Source organism: Phlebotomus papatasi, chromosome 1 (assembly GCF_024763615.1).
Source record: "Phlebotomus papatasi isolate M1 chromosome 1, Ppap_2.1, whole genome shotgun sequence".
Taxonomy (NCBI): domain Eukaryota; kingdom Metazoa; phylum Arthropoda; class Insecta; order Diptera; family Psychodidae; genus Phlebotomus; species Phlebotomus papatasi.
In genome coordinates, this window is record NC_077222.1 from 13,902,968 (window position 1) to 13,915,186 (window position 12,219).

Consider the following 12,219-nt stretch of genomic DNA (forward strand, 5'->3'; position numbering starts at 1 on the left):
CTTATATTTTCTTCAACAATTTTTTTTCAAAATTTTTAATTTTTTGAAAAAATTTATTTGACTGAAGACTAATGATTGGGCAAAGATAAATATTTAGAAGTCTTATTTTGACTGAGAAATTTTCAATAAGAATAATATTTATTTATTTTCTAAAAGAAGTATTTATAAAATTAATAAATTTGTGAGAAGATCATGATCATGCAAAGCCTCAAAGAACCCTTATTATGACTAAATACATCGATTGGAAGATTTCAAAGAGATGAACGGAGGCTAATTATCGAGATTGACCATATTTTATAAACAATTTGTTTATAATTCCTTTTTCAAGGTTTTGATTGTGGAAATATTGAAAAAGAGAAAAAAGTGCGTAAGCGTAAGAGGATATGAAATTGAAAAATAAAAAGATATTAACTGTTGTGTTTTTCACGTTGTTGTGAAACGTGTAAAGAAAAGAATGGAAGGTAATCTAATTGAAAAAAAAATGAAGAAGTATAAGTGAAACTCCATTAAGTAATTTTTATAATATAGAAGGTATTTTTTGGAATATTTTTTTCTTTTTTAAATAATATTGGATAACATTTTCGAATGATAAAAAAATTAGGTCTTAGTGGATGAAAAGTTTGAAGAAGAAAACAAAACGGTGGTAGATCGAAATCTCATGTCTAAGCTAATTATTGAGTGAAAATTAATTATGATTTTATTTCTAATTTTTTTGTAAAAAAAATCTTTTTTTTTTTTTAAAAAAGAGAAAAAATTCAAAAACTTAAAATTTCGCTCAAGATTATACGAGGACAGAATGTGAAAAGATATTTTTTTACACTTATCGTATAGACTTTTTTGGAGAATTTTGTCAAAATACTTTTTCACTGTCCTGAAAATTTGAAAAAAAAACAAAAATGAAAATTTTTTTAATGTCTTAAATGTAAGAAAAATGTAAGGGAGTAAGATTTTTTCAAAGTAAGGGGCTATTTAGGGGAGTTGAGAAGCTAGATACGTATGTTAATAATTACCGTTAGTTCTTGTACCTGATTACATCATATAGATATTTAAAAAAAACATATATTACAAATAAAATAAAGAAAACATAAATAATGAAATAAACAGAAAACACAGAATAAGATTGAAAGATGCACAGAGGAGGGATTTCTTATTTTACAAAATACTTTTTTTTTATATCATCATTGCAGTTAATACGTTATTTCGCGAGAAAATTGAAAAAAAAAATATTTTCAAAGATTTTTTAAAAATAGTTGTTTCGTTTTACGTTTCACATCAAGGAAATTTTTGAATGATATTTAATGACAAATTGGCACTAAAAAAAAAACAAAAACACAAAACACAATTTATATTGGTAATTTGAAATACGAAAAAAAGAGATAAATAAAATTTTTAAATTTCAAAACAATAAGTAAAATTTAAAAAATAAAATTTTTACTTAATGGGACGAAATTAGGTCAAATCTAACGGCAAAAAAATTTAATTGTGCCTTTATTGTACAAACAAAATATGATGAAAAACACATAATTGAACAAATTAAAATTGAAAAAAACATTTTGAAAAAAAAATTAAAAAACTTATTACCAGTTTAAGCAAAAGTGTTATGAGAAAGTTGATACCAGATTGACAAGTACAGTTGAAATGAAGAGATTTTGCGGATTTTGAAAAAGAAAAAAGAAAGATTTATTGAATGGGTACGAGAATGGTATTTTTTAAATCTTAGAAAAGATGCTTAAAAATTAAAAAAAACAAAATTTAAAAGAAAATACCTATAAATTATCTAAACTTTCTGTCATTGTGTAATAATTGTGGACAATTTATTGAGTGTGTCTTTTTCTTAATCACTTTTATTATTATTTTTTTTTAATTATTAGTTTTTCTCCAGTTTAGTGGTAATCAGAAGGTGTAAGATTATTTTTTGTTTAACTTTTGGAAGACGGATTAGTACAAAATTGCAGACATTATTTAAATAAAGAAGCGAAAGAACACTTTTAATGGTAAGGGAAAGAAAAATCAAGTTAAAAAATCACACAGTGCCAATGTCCATGATACCCAGATCTAGCCCAATAGAACATTTTTTTTTAGAAAACAATAGTTTATTAAAAAGTAGATGGGATTCCTTCAATTTACTGGATTTTTTAAATCCAATATTTTCCATGGAAGCTCCTCCCACAAAAAAGCCGTTGACTCCCAATTTTTAATATTGAAGAGGGCGTGGCCTAAAATTATACGCGGAGTTATTTAAAAAAAATCCGGTAAAATGAAGTATTTCCATCAGAAACAAACCATAACCATTTAGAAAAAAAAAAACATACAGAAATAAACATAAAAAGTGCAATAGACAGCTTTAAGCTTTTCCCCCCAACCAATCACAACTAACACCATTTTTAACCAATTTTTCAACGTTTTTAATTTTTCTTCCATCCCAGATGATTTTTTTCATTCCTTTATTTTGATTCCTTAAGCAAATAATGTGCATTTCATAACTGAAGAAAGATACACAGGCATTAATTTCTTTTTTAAAAGAAAATTTTTGCTCAAGAATACGTACTTTTGGGACTGAGAAACTTTTTATTTAACTTTTTATTTTCACTTTAAGACAAGTTTTGTGATTACCACTTTTGTAGATTTTCCTCTTTATTAACAATTTTATTAAAATATAGCTTGATTTGACAGATTTTCCTTTGATGGTCTAATTGTGGTCATAATTTAGTAATTTTGGGAAAAGAAATTTCGTTTTATTTTTAGTACAAGAGTGTTAACTATGTTATGTACTAAAAATGAAAAAAATAACTTTTGGAAACGGGGGAACTAATTCATGTATAGTTATCGGAATAGCGTATACCCTCGTTCTTTACTAGTAACAGATTTCATCAAATTGCTCCTTTGATTCCGAGGAGCACTAAAATGTAGTTCATGGAATTAAAAAACATCCAAGATAATTAGCGAAAACGTGAGGATATGAAATTTCCCGCGCTTTCAATCAAGCTGAACGTACTAGGTACAAGCTCTCAGAAACCCTTCAATTTAGGGAAGTACTAAAATTTTGTTCTAAAAAGGAATTTATGAAAAACATTTGAAATCGTCGGAAAAAGTTAAGTTATAAGATTTCCATTGCTTTAGATCAAGCTAATTTTTTTACGATGGATTTATCTGAAAATCACCCCTTTAATTCTAAGAAGTACTCAAACTCGGTTCTAAAAAGGAATTTAAGAAAAATGTTTAAAATCGCTGGAAAATATTAAGTTATAAGATTTCCAGTTATTTAGATCACGCTAAATTTATTTACGACAGATTTACCTGAAAATTCTTCCTTAAATTCCAAGAAGTACTAAAACTCAGTTCTAAAACGAAATTTAACAAAAACATTTGAAATCCTTGGAAAAAGTTTAGTTGTAAGATTTCCAATGATTTAGATCAAGCTAAATTTATTTACGACGGAATTATCTGAAAATTACCCTGTCAATTCCGAGAAGTACTAAAACTCAGTTTTACAAAGCAATTTAAAAAATGCTTGAAATTACATGTATTGCTCAATAATAAAAAATGAGGGTAAAAAAATTCAACTTGTTTATGACCTAGCAGAAAACATACTTTCACAAAATTTTTCCTTAAATTCCTGAGAAGTACTTTAAAGCTTAGTTCTAAAAATGAATAATCAGAATGTTCGAGATTACTGGAAAAATGAGGGTTTAAAATTCCTGTTGCTTTCAGCCTAGCTAAATTTTCTCTTAGATTCTCTCGAAATTTCCTCATTCTCGGAAATACTAAAACTTAGTTCTAAAAAGGATTAAAGTGAAGTTTTAAAATATTTTTTCCCTAATATCGAAGTAAATATTCCAATGACATGTTCCTTCAAAATGTCCTGTCAATTCCGGGAAGTACTAAAACTTAAGAAAATAATACTTGAGATCACTGGAAAAATGTTAGGTTATAAAATTCCATTTGCTTTTGAGCTAACAAAATTTCCTAGTGACAAATTTTCTCAAAATTTCCGCTTTATTTCAGGAAGTACTGTAAAGCATAGTTCCAAAAGGAAATGAAAAGATTCTTGATATCAGTAAGGAAATTTATAAAATTCCTATTGATTTCAACCGGTTTAATTCTCAAAACTTTCCTTTAATTTCGGGAAGTACTAAAACTTTGTTCTAAAATTAAATGAAAATGAAGCTTGAAATCAAAGGAAAAATTGAGATTTCCGATTTCTTTAAAGCGAGTTAAATTGCCTAGTGATGAATTCCCTCAAAATATCCGCTTCAATTCCGGGAAGGACTAAAAATTAGTTCTAAAAAGAAATACGATGTATGCTTGAGATCACCGAAAAAAAGTAATCTTATTAAATTTTCGTTCCTTACTTTGGATCAAGCTAAATTTCCTAATAATAGATCCCCTCAAATTGCTCCGTTTAGTTCCGGGAAGTACTAAAACGTAGTTCTAAATAGAAATCTTCCCTTTTGGAACAAAGAAATCTTTCGCTTCAGAAAAAAACTAGGTATTTTTTATTATTTTAAAGTACTCTAAATTTGATAGTTACAGAGGCTCTTAAAGTATCCTTTTCTACTGTGCGGGATGTACTAAAATTATGTTTCTGTAATCATTTCTTATAACTTCCAAAGATTTTAAAAATTGCGCTGTTGAGTACTAAAGAAATTCACACCATTAGAATTGGAATGTTTCCCCAGGATCAGAGCCCTCTGGTGGTAAAACTAACTTTTTATTCATACCGTTTTATTTGACAAAAAGACATTCTAAGGATTGGAACATCATAACCCAGAAAAATATGAACAATTTCGTGATATTTCAGGTTTCATGTTATTAGCATTTTTGAGGTTATGCAATCCTGAACAGACGTCACTTTGCTTCCTAACCTCAAATTTTTGAAATCTAAATTTGACCACATTTAGATCGTTAAAAGATGAAAACAGCAAGTCAAGTTCTTATTTTGATGTTTTAATTGTAATTTTTCCTTTTTGTTTTATCGAGTGCTTTTTTTTAGGAGAAACTATTTTTGAATTTACAAAAATAAGAAGAAAATAGAAGAAGATAAACTGAGGTACTGAATGGAATATTTCTCTGTGTAATGTTTGTAAAGTGTAAGGATTTATTGTAAATTAAGAAGACAAAAAAAAGAACATAAGGGATATTTTACGTAATGACAAACACGAAGAACAAAATGTTAATTCATGTTAAAAATAAAAAGAGAGAAGAGATAAATAAGTGAGAAGGAACTATTTGGCACTGAAAATTTTTAAAAGAAATTGAACATAATTATGAGAGTTAAGCATCAATGAGATAAATTTGCCGTTTATCGTCAATTTTATTGAATGTTGGATAAGAAATTGATGAAAAAACTTTTCGAAGTATTTTTTTTAAAATAATTTCTACAAAGGAAGAAAGGTGAGAAAAACGTTGCTTAATAGAAAAAAACTGCAATAGTAATGGGGCAGAGACAATATTAATAAAAGAAAAAAAAACACTAGGAAGGATTAAAAAAAAACTATTTCCAATTAATTTATTGAGAAGAGGCTACAAGAATCACACAAATATTTCTATTTTTCCTGCAATGATTATCCCTTTTTTACCATGAAAAAAAACTTTTTGTATTTTTCTATTTTTTGTGGTTTTCATGGAAACTTTGTTTAAATGAAAAAATAACTCAGGATACATTTTTTGTATGCATATTTTCTAGGTTCTTACGAGCAACTCACAATTGCTTTTGTTTTGTAAATAAAATGGGACTGTAATATAATGATCAGGGCATAATAACATTTGTTTATAAACTTATTTTCAAATTTTCCTATGAGATAGAGTGAGATGACTAGATCTAGATCTCACTCACTCTCATTGAAGTGTCAAAAAACATGTTTACTAAACAAAAGTTATTGTGCGTTGGTCATAATGCCCAACGCACAATAACTTTTGTTTAGTAAACATGTTTTTGATATTTCAATGAGAGTGAGAGAGATCTAGATCTAGTCATCTCGCTCCTTCTCACGAGAAATTTTAAAAACATGTTCACAAACAAAACTTATTGTGCGTTGGGCATAATGCCCAGCGCACAATAAGTTTTGTTTTGAAAACATGTTTCCGAAACTAAGTACGAGAGTGAGCGAGAAGACTAGATCTAGAATTCATTCACTCTCATTAAAGTGTCAAAAGCATGTTTACAAGAAAAAAAGTTATCGTGCACTAGGGATTAACCTGCGACATTTCCATGAATTTATACAAAAAAAATACGTAAAGGTTGAGTGTTCTTCACGGTCATGACTTAGGTCTCAACTCACATTCAAAAAGTTAGAGATCAAATCTTCTCCGCTACGTTTTTTTTCGTGAATAAAAGCAGACGGGAATAGAACAGAGGGAAGAAAACTTAGCTTCTTAAGCCCAGGAAAATCTCATTATTCCCATCGTAACCACTTATTGATCCTCATTTGTACGCTTAACACGGTTTCTTACAAGGGAAGTACTCGAGTCATCAAATTCATATAAATCTGGAACTTTTCTCAACTACGCAGGAAGGCATCAAATTAAACGTGGTATATTCAAAAAGTACGAAATTTGGTTAATTTTTTTTTAAATTCCCCAAAGTTGAAAATATGCAGCACATAATAAAGAAAATTCTAATGAGATTGCATGCAGCGATGGCTCAGAGGTACAGTTCAGGACATTCAACGGGAGTGCCGCGGGTTCGATTCCTGGCTCCATCTGTTTTTTCCTTTTAATATCTTTTTTTCTTTTCAATAAAAAATTCTATTCTTTATTAAGTAGTATTATTGTAGTGTAAATTGCTTATAGTGCCGAATGAAAATCCTCAACAAGTTTTTAAAAGCAATGAAAGTGTATCACGTAATTTATCGAATTATCAATTTACTAGTAGAAGAATAAAAGATTTATATGAATTTGATGACTGGAGTACTTCCCTTGTTAGACTCGTAGTGAGTCAAAGCAAGTTGAAGTGCACATGGCAATTGGTTAAGATCAGTTGCAGTGACAGTCTGAGCACATGTCCCCAAGTGGTTAGAACATTCGCCTAAACAGCGAAAGGTTCCGGGTTCAAGCCTGGGTGGAGGCGGGGAAAAAAAACATGATAAAAAATTTAAACAATAGGGGCCAAATCAAGATTCGAACCCGAGACCTTTGCGTTATAAACACTGTTCGCTAGCCCACTGCGCCACCGCTATTTCTGCTGGAAATCGGATATTCTTTATCATATGTCTTATGAAATCATAAAAAGCGCTTTATTTTAAAGGAAAAAAATTAGCACTTTTTTAGTATGACATGTTTATTATGATACCTATCCGCGTCTATGTTCTAAACCCTCTAATGTCCAACTTTTAAATTTACAAAAAAGAATAGTAAAATAATTTTTTTCTAGACTAATTATGGCGTAAAATGCGAAAATATAAAAGATTTTTGAAACTCTTCGCTCCTAAAATTCATTTTTTATTTTTTGCAATTTTCTAGATTAAAATTTATAAAGTAAAATGACGTATCTTTCAGTGAAAAAAAGAACATTATTTTACGGCGTTATCACACTTGCACATTAAAATTTTAATGTGATTCACATTAATTGTCGCTTGTGAGCGTTCAAATATGTTATTTGTGTCTATGAGTCACTTAATATTTGGGGTTTTTCTATTTATTGATAAAGAAGTGGACTTGGCCTGCAAAAATAAATTTAAATTTACCTAAAGCATAAATATTTTTCACATTAAAAAATTAAAGAGAAAATCGCATTAATTTTTTGCATTAATGCTATAAATCAATTTATATCAAATTTTGCTGGCCAAGTCTACTTTTTTATCAACAAATAGATCAAATTTTGAATATAAAATGATTCAAACACAAAAATTACACATTTGGACTCTCACCAGCGACAATTAATGTGAATCATATTAAAATTTTAATGTGCAAGTGTGATAACACAGTTAGTCAGATAACTTTAAGTCGGTGTTTTTATTGAATTTTGAAATGAGATTTTTTGCATACAAATATTTTCCTGCTTTTTTCTGACCTGTCACGCAAAACTGGGGATAGCAACTAAACGAAGGGTCAAAATGAGTTTAAAAAATCGAAAGATGTTAGCAAGACTATTACCGAGGACATTATAGAACTCTTAAATAAATAAAATATTAATTGTCGCTGTAACTGCGATTTTTGTGATACTACCTTGCAGTGACTCTTAAACGTTAGAGGGTTACTATAAAGCCAATTTGAATTTAATGGCTAGATGACTTCCCTTGTAATACCAATTACAGTTTTTCCTCAACAATTCATAAAGAAAAAAGGTGAAAAAAAATGATTGACCCGAGATTTGATCTTGAACTTCTGCAACGTGAGTTCAGTGCTCTACCGTCGTGCTATTCTTTCATAAGTGAACAGTGCGTCAAATGAAGAGAGTCTTCTTAAATATTTGTTGTAAATTACCCTGAAAGGGCTGTAAGCATAGAATTTTGTATGATTCTTCACGAATTCCCGAAATTTATTTACAGAACAAAAGCAATCCTACGCACTCCTCTATTCTGTTGCTTTTTTCTTACTTAATTTTTTTTCTATAATTTATCTTACAAAAAAGGCCTTTTGTAGAAGAAGCTCAAATGAGAAAGAACCATGAAAATAATTTATTTCCAAGCACAGTCATACAAAACAGAGTTTTAAATGCACTCATGTCTTTTTTATAGTTACCATTTTTTTTGTTTAATATCAAAAGGATTATGAAAGGGAATACAAGATTAAAAAAATAAATAAAAAAAAACAAAAAGAAAAATTAGAAAAATAATTATTTTGTAAATAATTTAGTAATTATACATATTTTTTGTTTTAATGTAATTCCAAAATATTATATTTTCTTTTAGTGTATTTTTTCTATTTTTTTCTAAGTGTTTCAGTTGAGTGGAAAGGAAAGAAAGAAAGGAAAAAAATAATAATATGAATGAAAATGTGTTTCTTTTTGAAATCTCCCTTTTTTGTTAACGAACAATCTTTTAATTTCATGACAAATTCAATGATGAGATTCTTATTAGATTTTTTTTGTTTGTTTATAAAGCTCAGAGGTTAAAACCAAAACATTCCGGTAAGAAAGCAAAACTTTACCACCACATGAAGCATTTTTTAAGTAACCCAAAAAAAAAAGAGAAAAGAACGTTTTCATAATAGATTTTCTACTTTTTTTTATTAACATTACCTCACAAATTTCTTCACAAACATCCTATTTTTTTTATTAATTCAATAGACCATTCTTTACAAGAAAACAAAAATATTGAAAAAATAAAATGAAAAACAGATTTATTAAGTTATAAAATGCTAATTGTTACAGTAAATTTATTCTTTTAAAACGGGCAGCTGAGATGAGAGCAAGAGATATACATATATTTGTTTTAATTTTTTTTTATAATATAAAATAAATATTATATTATTTTTATTTTTAGAAAGAATAAAAAGAAGGAACCTTTCTTTATACATTTTAGTTTTATAGAAATGATGAAAAGATTAGCTTTCAGTGATGAAAGTGTTTGTTCTACCTCATAAGTTTTGAAGGAAAAAAAATTAATTATTTTAATATATTTATTTTTTAAAAATAATTTTTCTCCCTATATCCATTTTTTTTGTTTATTTTCCCCCAAAAAGAAAAACATTTAAAAATTTCTTGTGTCTTAAGTATTTCTTTGCAACGAAAAATATGCATTTTGAGCATGATTTTTTTTTTAAAAATAAGTTCTGTTTTATTTTGCTATAAATGAAGTCAAAAAACTAAATAAAGAAATTCTCAAAATTTTTTACAAAGAGAGAAAGATGTGAAAAAAATTAATGTTACTTGTGATTTCGTAATTGGTAATTATGAAATGAATTTTAAGATATTTTTGCAAAAAAAATGTAAGGAAAATTATTTAAGGAAAAAAAAGAGAAACAAAAAAAAAGATGCAGAAAAAAGATTTCAATTAATACTTTTGTAATATGGATAACAAATAAAAAAAAAATAAATCGTATGTTAATGAGAAAACACGGTATTTTCTTGTTTAAAAGCCGTACCCTTGAGATATTTTTCAATTGCTCCTTGTTGGGGGTGCTCCAGGAGGAAAAGCGGAATATTGATTCTGCATTTCGTGGAAATCAACAAGAACTCGAGAAAATTGCGCCTCCACACTTTTCTTTGATTCAATTCTAATTGAATTCGAGGAGAATTTAACAGGTAATATGCTTATTAAGTTCATTTTTGGTGACATAAATATCTGGCTAAATAAATTAGGTAAAATGAAATGTTCAGCTGGATTAACAATAAAATTATATCCGAAAATCATGCAAAAAATTGAGTAAATGTTGAGAACAATTAGAAAAACCTCGCATTTTTTTACGGATTTCACCATCGGGCTAAGCTGGCTATACATTAGACATAATTTATTGATATATTTCTTTTCAATGTCAAATATTGACAAGGATTGCCTCCACATTGCAAAGATTTATTGACATAAATGTTTCAATATTGAAGAAAATTGTCCAGTGTGTAGGCAAATATTGAAATATTTGTTTCAATATGGAACATTTTATTCAATATTTTATTTCATTATTTTGAATGGCTACAAACTAGGCATTATTAACAAACAAATTATGTCAATAAAAAATTTCAAAGTCACATTGAAATAAAATTTTAAAGAAATTCTAAATATCAAATTGATTTGATATTTCAAATTGATTTGATATTTCCTTCAATATTTTTTAATGGTCAGGAATCTTCTTCCTTCAGAACATCACAGAACTGTCGGATTTTCCTTGTTCATGAATGAAAACACATCCAAGATCAAAATCCAAGTCAAGACACATCTCTCCTGCTTCCTCCAGAAAATCCCAGATTCTTGGAATTTGGTTATATATTTCGTTCAATCTCGTCAAGAACCCAACTTAGTCAGCACTAATCACCTGTTTCCTATAGAAAATCTCAGAACTTGTGGGATTTTCTTGAATATTATGCCCAAAACACTTCAGATACCTTCTGTGGTCAGAGGATTTCTGGAGCTTCCTCCAGAAATCCCAGATCTTCTGGGATTTTCTTGTATATTACGTCAAAAACACTTCAGATTGTAAACAAAAGCCAAATAGAATTAATAACTTGAATTCTCACAGACTTTCAGGATCATGCTTCGTATCATACCGTAGGAAAGTTTACCATTGCGAACTAAAGGACTGGATGGCCACAACCACAAGCCTTCGTTCCTTCTATAGGATTCCAATATCGTATCATAAAATTATACTTATATGAATTGCTTTGGGCATAATGAACAAGAAAATCCCAGAAGTTCTGGGATTTCCTGGAGGAAGGCTCCAGGAATCCTCTGACCACAGAATGAATCTGAAGTGCTTTGGGCATAATGAACAAGAAAATCCCAAAAGATCTGGGACAGTACAAAACAGTATACAATACAGTATACAATACAGTACAAAAGTATCATATTTATATATTTTCTATACCACGGTTTCAATATTTAGTTAATTTTGCTCTAAATAAAACGAAAATCCATTCATATTCACAAATTTTAATTTGTTAATTTCTCAGAAAAATTAAAAGTGTACGTTTTCACCATCGAATTTTTCATCGATAGACCATGTTTTCCAATGAAAAACACAATGAGGTGACTGTTGTTTATTCGTTTTGTTTAAAATTTATGTCATATTTTTGGCCAATTTTAGTCAAATTAAGTGCTAATCTTTATTGTTAATGGTACGTGAAGTTTTCAAATGAAATAATTACCTATTTCGAGAACAAAAAGGGTTTTTCTGAAGTGTCTGCAAATTCTTCAATAGGAAACCCCGGAAATATGATTTTTTTGGAGAGATTTTCTTATTGTTAAAAAAGGAGAAAAGACCAGGAATAAGAACAAATCCTGCACTCAGGAGCAACTCAACAAGGTTTTGGAAGCCTTTCATCGCGGTTTCATTTACACTGTTTGTCTCCAATTAGAAACTTTCCCTTGTCTCCATTTGGATTAATATGTTTCCAATAGAAGCATTTTACGCTCGCGTATTTTTCTTGTATTTAAGAAGTTTTCAAATTATATTTAATCAATTTTCACTAAACAGTAACATTCTAGAAGAGCCAAAGAGCAAATTTATGAAAGTCTCTTCAGAAAAAATATGAACTTAATGTGTTGAATCTTCTCTCAAAGTTAAAACGTCTGGAAATGGTTTTGAATTAGGACATTTACCCTAATGCCGGGACTGAGTGTAGGG

General features: G+C 28.6%; 1 protein-coding gene across 1 annotated transcript in view; it reads left to right on the plus strand.

The window, feature by feature from the left end:
- Positions 1–9,997, plus strand: part of LOC129800048 (cell adhesion molecule DSCAM) — a 113,327-nt gene extending 103,330 nt beyond the window's left edge. Inside the window, exon 14 of the transcript XR_008751578.1 lies at positions 329–9,997. The gene's annotated coding sequence lies outside the window, so the exon portion shown is untranslated. The remainder of the gene's footprint in view (positions 1–328) is intronic.
- Positions 9,998–12,219: the final 2,222 nt, after the last annotated feature.